The sequence below is a fragment of the Cupressus sempervirens genome, chromosome 3 (assembly GCF_028749045.1).
Source record: "Cupressus sempervirens isolate cs-2001-9-10 chromosome 3, ASM2874904v1, whole genome shotgun sequence".
In the NCBI taxonomy this organism is placed as follows: Eukaryota; Viridiplantae; Streptophyta; class Pinopsida; order Cupressales; family Cupressaceae; genus Cupressus; species Cupressus sempervirens.
This window is the reverse complement of record NC_143120.1, coordinates 661,265,773-661,274,341: the sequence shown is the minus strand read 5'-3', so window position 1 is coordinate 661,274,341 and position 8,569 is coordinate 661,265,773. Positions and strand designations below refer to the sequence as shown.

At 35.4% G+C, this 8,569-nt stretch overlaps 1 pseudogene; it reads left to right on the top strand.

Annotated features, from left to right (window-relative positions):
* The first annotated feature begins 240 nt into the window (after nucleotides 1–240).
* Nucleotides 241–8,569, top strand: part of LOC149568435 (large ribosomal subunit protein uL2x pseudogene) — a 30,605-nt pseudogene continuing 22,276 nt past the window's right edge.

Sequence of the window (8,569 nt, the reverse complement as noted above, 5' to 3'; positions counted from 1 at the left end):
TGGTGACTAAACTTAAGGGGTGTTTATATTGACTAACTATACTCTTTTTCCTTATTAGAATTAGAGACTACAATAAAGCGAGTCAATCATGAATGAATGCATGAATGAGCTCTCTAAACTTACCATTTTTGTTAGTCACATGGAAGATAACATCAATAAGATGTGCCACGATCCCATCCCGTTGCTCCATCTCTAGTTGATGCTGCCCCTCCTTTTGTTGTTTCTGCCCTTGCTTCTACTATGATTAGTTCTCACTGTGGTGGTGCTAATCATGGTGAGGTTGGATGTGGTGATGAGATTTTTGCATGGCAGAAGGCTGCTGGTTTGGTGGAGGATGGATGGACCATAGTAAAGGGTAAAAATGCCAAGCCATCCACTCCTTCTTTTGATATGACATTACGTTCTCAAAAATTGAGGTCAAAAGGGAAAGGTTTATTCCCTTTTTGTGGCCGTTTCGTTTCTGTTCTTCCTAGCTCTTTTGGCTTGCTGTTTTTTGTTGTCTATCATGGTATGTTTTACCATGGGGTATTAGGTGCCCATGTTCATCTTGTTTATGTGGCTAGAAAATATTATTTATTTGCAATGCCACCTTGGTCGCATGTTCTTGTTTGCTGATCTGTTTCTCCTTTGACATGTTGTATTGTTGGTTTGGACTTCATTGAAAAATCTTTGTTTTGTACAGGGTTTTAGGGCCCTTCAAAGCCTGTTTTCCTTAATAAAAAAACATCAATAAGATGTGTAAGAATATGACCAGTTAGTAAGTGCAATGCAATATAATATTTATTTGGTAAAAAATTAATTTTGTAGATCTCTACTAGTTGGTGCTTAAAATTGAGAATCCTTGTAGACAATTGAGTGCATGTAGCAATGGAAAAGGAAACATTGAGAACACAAGAAAGGTGGTGAAAGGAATACCTACACATGTAATGATAATGCAAACATAAGTTGATCTATACCAAGCATAATGTGTGATTAGATATTGGACAACATGGAGATGGAGGGAGATAAGGATGCAAACTTCTTTAATGGGGTTTTATTCATTCACTAGATATTTGAGTGTTGCAACATTGTAAGAGAGATCATGTAGAGGGTTGTGTTAATTTTTCACAAGTTGATGAATACACGACAACAAGTAAATTAGAAAGCACAATCTTAGAGGTAAGGGGAACCTAAGGATGCATAAATTTTTGTTGAAACCTACACATGATGATAATAAATCATCATTGATGATGAGACTCTTATAAAATAAGAGTGAATAGGGAGGAATGCATTGTAACCTAGTTATTTTAAAGACACCATTGATAAATTTTTACCCCATGGATGGTACATAAATTGAGTTTGAAAATAGATACAAAATCCATATGTAACACCCAAAATATGGTTTCAAAAAAAGAAGCCCATATTTTTGACCAACATTAAGTTACCACACCTTCATCAGTTAAAGGAAAAAAAGGTAAATCCTCTAAACCTTCATTTGATATGTCTTTACATTCTCAAAAGACATGACTAAAATATAAATCTTGATGGTCTATGGTTTCTTGGGTTGTTTTCCCTCTTGTGGGAAACTTCGGTGTGTCCCTCTAGTTTGTTGGGTGGTAATCCACAGTTGTTTTAAGATCCTTGTTGTTATATCTTTCTTGTCCCTTTGTACAATGTTCTGGATCCTTTCAAAACTTGTTTTTACTTAATCAAAACATTAAGTTATCACACAAAGTGTATAGTAGCATGATATTGAACAAATATAGTGATTTCCTGTGGAATGTAATTTTGATATGCTAATGGTGCACATATGCATGCACATGCATGCGCGCGCACACACACATATCAACACACAAATTTTCTTGAGGTAAATGTAACATAAGAGTATCATGGCCTAGTTCAAGATGCAATCATTTTAATGAAAAAAATCCATGACAATAGATAATTGTGATGGAAGAATTGAATATTTTTTAGTGGGGAACAAGAGATTGTGATAGTCACATGGCCCCTTTGGTGCAGAAGCACCTAGGGATCATAGTGCAAGGTCCTAGAATTTTTGGCTTGTAGGTGGTTCTAGCCAAGCACTAGGGAATACGGGCTAAATATGTAGCCCCAAGGGTGTGATTTGAGTTATGTAAATTGTAATACCCCAAAATTGGCACATTGTTATATTAACTAACTTTGGTTTATTCAACTATTCCTAAGTCCTATTTTACGAGGCAATTCTAATTTTGATAATCACTACTTGACCTAGGTGTCAAATGCAGAAAAGCCTAATTTGCATTAATCACACTATTTATTTAATTCCTAAGTATTGACTCAAATTAGCTACATAAACCTATTGCTTTAATTAAATTAAATTATAAGTGTTCTACTTTAATTAAATTAAAATTACCTCTTTATCTAATATAGAAAGGAGTTAAATACATTTAATTTAATAAGATATCTCCTCTTTTTAATTTTTGGATTTAATTATTCAATTAATTAAACTTATTCATTTATGAGGTCTAATTCTATTTTATTAAATTAAAAATTCTCGAAAAGGGATTAACTCCTCATATCACTCAAAAAGAAATCAGTTAACTCCTTTTATCACTCAAAAAAGAATCAGTTAACTCCTTTTATCACTTAAAAAGGAATCAGTTAACTCCTTTTATCACTCAAAGGCAACCAATTAACTCCCTTTTCATGAGAAAGTTTCCTTTATGAGTGGCTCTCCTCTTCAATCTTGATCGTCCATTCCGATTAATCCCGACCGTTGATCACCTCTTGGATTCTATAAACGAAGCTCTCCATTCCTCATTATAGAGGTAGAAAATTGAAATTTGTGTCAAACTTATGCTGAAATATCCACTCATTTGCTCTTACATTCTTAGCTTAAATTCTTACATTGCAATCTCATATCAGCTTAAAATGCATTCATTTAGCATAGTATGTTTCTCTATTTCTTAGCTTAACAATGCATTCTCATATAGATTAATCTTGCATATCTCATATAGCTTAAAATGCTTTGTATTAGAGGTCTGGTTGCCCGCTTCTCGTTCTAAGAGAAAAGGTATAATCCTTCTAGTTAGAAGGCAACAGGTCACACTATTGGATTTACTTAGGTGAATAATCTCATTTTCATTCCGGGATGATCTTTCAGATAATGACCATGTTGAAGTGTGTGTGAGAATATGCTTCAGAAAACAACTTTAGTCAAACAAAAGCTTAACTATGGGAATATACATTTAATTTTTTTTCTTTTTTGTACCCATAAAATAGCTTAGAAAATGTCAAAACCTATGAAAACATCAAAAGTCAAAATTCTTTTTATACTTTTTTTTTAAAATGTCAAATATTTGGTTGGAAAAGGGTAAGAAAGACTTCTTGCTTGGAAATTAAATACTGAAACTTAAGGTGATGCACTAAAACACTAAGATGAGGAAATTATTGGCTTGACACAATGAAGCTTTACTAAGCAGTTTAATGTTGGCACAATAATAATCTTAGAAAACTCATATATAATTTCTTTATAAGAAGTATAGACTTTAGACAAAATGTTAATAGGAATAGTGATATTCATTGTTAATAACCTAAAATGAAGCACAATTTCATAGCTTATAACCTACATGGGTATTCCAAAATTTACATGCTGATGCTAAAGAAGACACAACATTTAAGTGGGTTTGAAATAAGTCTTCGTCATGCGTATCTTTGACAAGCGTCTTGCATTCACACAATCAGTATGAGTATAAAACAAATTTTGACTTTTGATGTTTTCATAGGTTTTGACATTTTCTAAGCTATTTTATGGGTATAAAAAAGAACAAAAAAAGTTAAATTTTATTTTCCCATAGTTAAGCTTCCGTTTGACTATGTGAATGTAGGATGCTTGTCAAAGATACACATTATGAAGACTTATTTCAAACCCACTTAAACGTTGTGTCTTCTTTTATTGCTTTTCACACATAGTATAAATAGGGCTTGTAAACTTCGTAGGGTGCAAGATAGGGGAAGATGGGAGTATGCTCACTACCACTTGGAGGTTATGACCAAGGGTAAATCAGAAACCTAGAAGCCTATGAAAGATGGCATCTAAGGGAAGCAAGTTAGTGGTTCTCCTAAACAAAGCCTTTAATGAAGAGGTGATGATTTCCTTTTAGGGGATCAAAGTTTTGGAATAGGCCATGGTGGGATCGATTAAGCTAACTCGGTGATTAACATGTCTTGCATGTTTGGGCAAGGAAATGAGGTAGAGGAGTATGCTCTTTGCCCTTGAGGTAAATTAGAAACTTGGACCCTTAGATTTGAACCACCAGTCTGAGTCATCCTTTAGAGGGCCTGCCGAAGTGATCCAACCTCTGAGAGTGACCCAAGTGAGTACACTCCTTTCGCCAGAGATTCCACCTCACTCTAATAAAGAAGCTTTGTTGAGAAAAAGACTCCAAAGCCATATTAATTTCCTCTTCTTCATTCTGATATCACATATCGAGAAGAGGCTCTATAAACTGCACTGGTTGGCACCGACCCCAGTCTTGCTAGTCAAGTGTGTGCACTTATAGATGCTGGTGTGGGCTACTGGCCTCAACTTCACTTGTGAAGCCACTGAGGATTAATATAAATGGAATCCAAGTAAAAACTTCTTAGTTAGTTGCTACTTGGTTCACCTCCAAAAGGGGGCATAATATTTGTACAAGGAGGGGGAAGAATCTCACCATAGGCATGTACTTGGGCATTGAAAGGTGGTATACATGCTTGACCCTTGCCTCAAGGGTGTTCATTTAGCGTATATGTTATTGATCCCTTGGAATACACCAAAAACATGAGCTCCCTCTAGGGGGTGACACGACTATGTGAAGTGCACACATGCACATAAGTTATAGGACAAAGGTTTTGCCTTCTCTACCATTTTTTTTGTTTTAGGGTTAAAAGCGTGTTTGTTATTGAGTATTTAAACATTGTCCAAACTTGTTAAAAAAACTAAAGGTCAAGACTCCCTCGACCCTCCGAGTTACTTCATCCTCGGTTGGTTTGTTTGAAACTACTATTTGCTTCCCGTGTTTATTTGAAAACTGTCTTGTTCAAAACAACCAAAATGCTATCCAAAACTTGAAAATAGTCTTACTAATTGTTTGAAATTTGTCAAAACAACCAACAATTTGTCCAGAATTGTCTGAAACTTGCAAAATCTCTTCAAAATTTAGTCTCTTTTGTTAGTTTGGTCCTATTTTCACTTGTGAACTGTCAAATTTTTTTATCAGTGCTACCTATGCTCTAAATCTGGTCTATTATCTACAACATTGTACCTCTTCTCTATTTGCACATAGTTTCAAACAACATCTTCTTGCTTAGCTAATGACTTGTGAATTACACACAAACTAGTCTTGTCTCTTGTTTTTTTTGTCCTTGGTCTCTTGTGCTTGTCATTCTTTGTGTCTTGGTAGTCATAATCTTTGGCTCTTCTAGCCACTACTCAAACAACTCATACCTTAGTATACAATAAACTTATCTTTCTTTTTTGAGGCTACGTTCTAGTGTGGTCCCTGTTTAAGCTTTCACTTTTTGTCCTTGTCTATGAATGTGGCAACAAGAAGTGGAAACGTGTTTTATCCCCAAAGACCTAGATGAGGTAGAGCTAGGGGTATTAATAATGGAAAAGGTCACTCTTCAGTTCATACACAGTCTAATTCTAGTTCATCTAGTGAGGAATCTTCATGATCCCCCCTCACTTGTTAGATCATCTCGTGTTTGAAGAATGTTCTCTTTAAACTTACAACAAACCAGAAACCCCTTGGATCAAGAGGATCTTGAAAATAGACAAGGTCATACATCTCCAACAATACAACATAAATCTTATTCAAACAACTTTTTCAACCAAAACACATTGAAACTTGTCACATCTTACAATGGTTGATCAAGAAACTGAACATGGAGAAAAAAGTAGAGACCAAGATCAACATAGGAATGAAAGACATAAGAAACCTCTCTTTACTAATGAGAATGAAGAAGAGGTAGAAATACTCCCTGATCATACCAAGAAATGTTGTAAGGAAAAAATCTTGTAAAAGGTCATGGAAATCTTGCTTAACGAAGAGAAAGAGAAATACTTTCTCAAACTTGCCCAAGAGGGAGCTAAGCTGCCCCATCACTTTAACATTGGAACCATCATCATGCATGAAGAGGAAACCGAGACTTCCAACTTGAAAAAGCAACTAAAAATCATGCAAGAATAGTTAGCCCTAATGATGCAAAATAAAGACAAACCTACAAAAATGTACACCTTAGACTCTCTTTGTCCATTTCCTTTTGACAGGAGTATAGACAAACCTACTTTTCCAAGAGAAGTTGAGTTACCTAAGTACGATAAATACTTTGGAACCATCGATCCCCAAGATCATTTACAAGAATTTAGTGCCTTGTCTATGAAATTTATGCATAATCAGACATATCTCATGTGTCTATTCTTGAGAAGTCTACATGGTCAGGCTATGGAGTGGTTCTCACACTTTCCTATTGGTATCAAAACATTTGATGAGATTGCTAACTTGTTTGTCGAACATTACTCTCACAATATAGAAAACCTAGTTAATATTTGAGACTTGTGCAACCTTAAATAGAGAGTTGGGGAACCTTTCCTCACATTCCTTCAGAGATGGAGACAAATTTACACCAAATACTCACACAAAATCCTAGAAATAGAGAAACTTGACATCTTTATGGATAACCTCCTACTTGATTTTGGGTATAGATTTCAACTTCAAGGTCCACGTACCTTTGAAGATATGGTCACACAAGCTATTCAAATAGAGGAATTCATGGTCAAAAGGGGTGAAATAACCCTTCAAAAGGACACTAAACAAGGGTTAACCTCTAATAAAGACAAGTCTAGATATGTGAACAAAAACTGTGAGATTGTACATGATAGAGTTGCTGACAACATTACTACTAAACCTATTAAGGTAGCGTTCAATCTTATAGATAATATTAGAGCATCCAAGAATATTGAGAAATATCCTCTTGAAAATAAGACATCTAAGAACAAACCACAAAACTCATGGGCTACATGCCCTAAACAAGATTTTACACCTCTTGGTGAACCTTTGGACATGGTTTACAAGACCTTGTTACAAAACAAACTCATTTCTCCACTGGGAAATTCAAATCCTTGTGATCCACAACCACTACCACCATGGTGGAATGAAACTTCATTTTATGAATACCACCAAAACAAAGGTCACAAAACCAATAACTATATCAACTTGCATCACAAAATCCAAGACCTAATCAACAATGATGACATTGTTGTAGATGGACATAACAAGAACTCGGATCACAAGAATTTCAAGGAGCCATTCCCTCATTACAAAAGAGGAGAAAACTAAAAACCAAAACCTAACAACAAGGTCAACTATACATACTCTAACAATGATGATGAGATAATCCATATGGTTGAACCAATCGGTGTTGAGTATTGTGGCGTTATCACCATCAAGGGTAAACATTGCAAAACTAAACCTAAGACACCATTTATTTTAAGAGGTCCTACTTCCAAGACATCTGAAAGTGAGTCATCACAAACTTGTGCTAATGCTATTACACATTCTCGCACCAAGTTAGTACTCAAAGGCCCTATGCCTTCTGCTCCTGAAATAGAACAACACAAAGACAAACCTCTTGCTGCTCCATCCGACAAAGGAACATAAATTTCTATTTATAGTATACTCGATCAGTTACAATGAAAAAATTCTTAAATCACAATCTTTGAACTACTCAAAATCTTGCATCCTCATAGGTAGATTTGCAAAAAAGCCCTCACTGAGGCAAGTATCCCTCAAGATCTTGATCTATGGTAGGTCATCTAACTTCACCTTACTATATGACCTTCTCTAAGGAAGATGAAAATTCACTAAATCACCTACATAATCATTAACCTCTACACATTGAGGTCATGATACACCATAAACATGTCCAACACATGCTTATCGATAATGGAGCTAGTTTGAATATTGTTTCTACTACTTTGCTCAGACAATTAGAATATTCTGAAGAGTTTGTTGACCCTCGTCGTAAGATAACTATCAAAGCGTATGATGAAGTTGAGTGCAAGTCTTTGGGTCTTGTTGTGTTACCTCTTTAGGTTGGTCCTATTGAAAGGGATGTCACTTGTCAAGTCTTGAACATTCCCTTATCTTACAATATTCTGCTAGGAAGACCATGGATACATGAGATGCAAGATGTACCTTCCACTTATCATCGATGTGTAAAGTTCCCATTTCATGGCTCTAAAGTCACTATACCTACAAGTACTAGCTAATACCTGTACATGCTGAAATTTGCTGCAAACTTCATACCTACTAATAGAGAGTCTATAGATTACCATGATAACAAGTTGAAGCAAATCGAGTAGTCACTAAAGCTGAAAGAAACTGAAATGGGTGAGTATCAAATGTGACCTGTTCTATCTTTCACATCTCTTCCTGAATCTCCCCATCATTATGGGAGACCATTTGAAGCAAAGAGACCTTTTGTGCTAAAACCTCAAACCAAGTATAATGGTACATTTGTCAAAGCTATAGTCCCTCTCAAGGAGGAAAGTGAAAATAGAGCT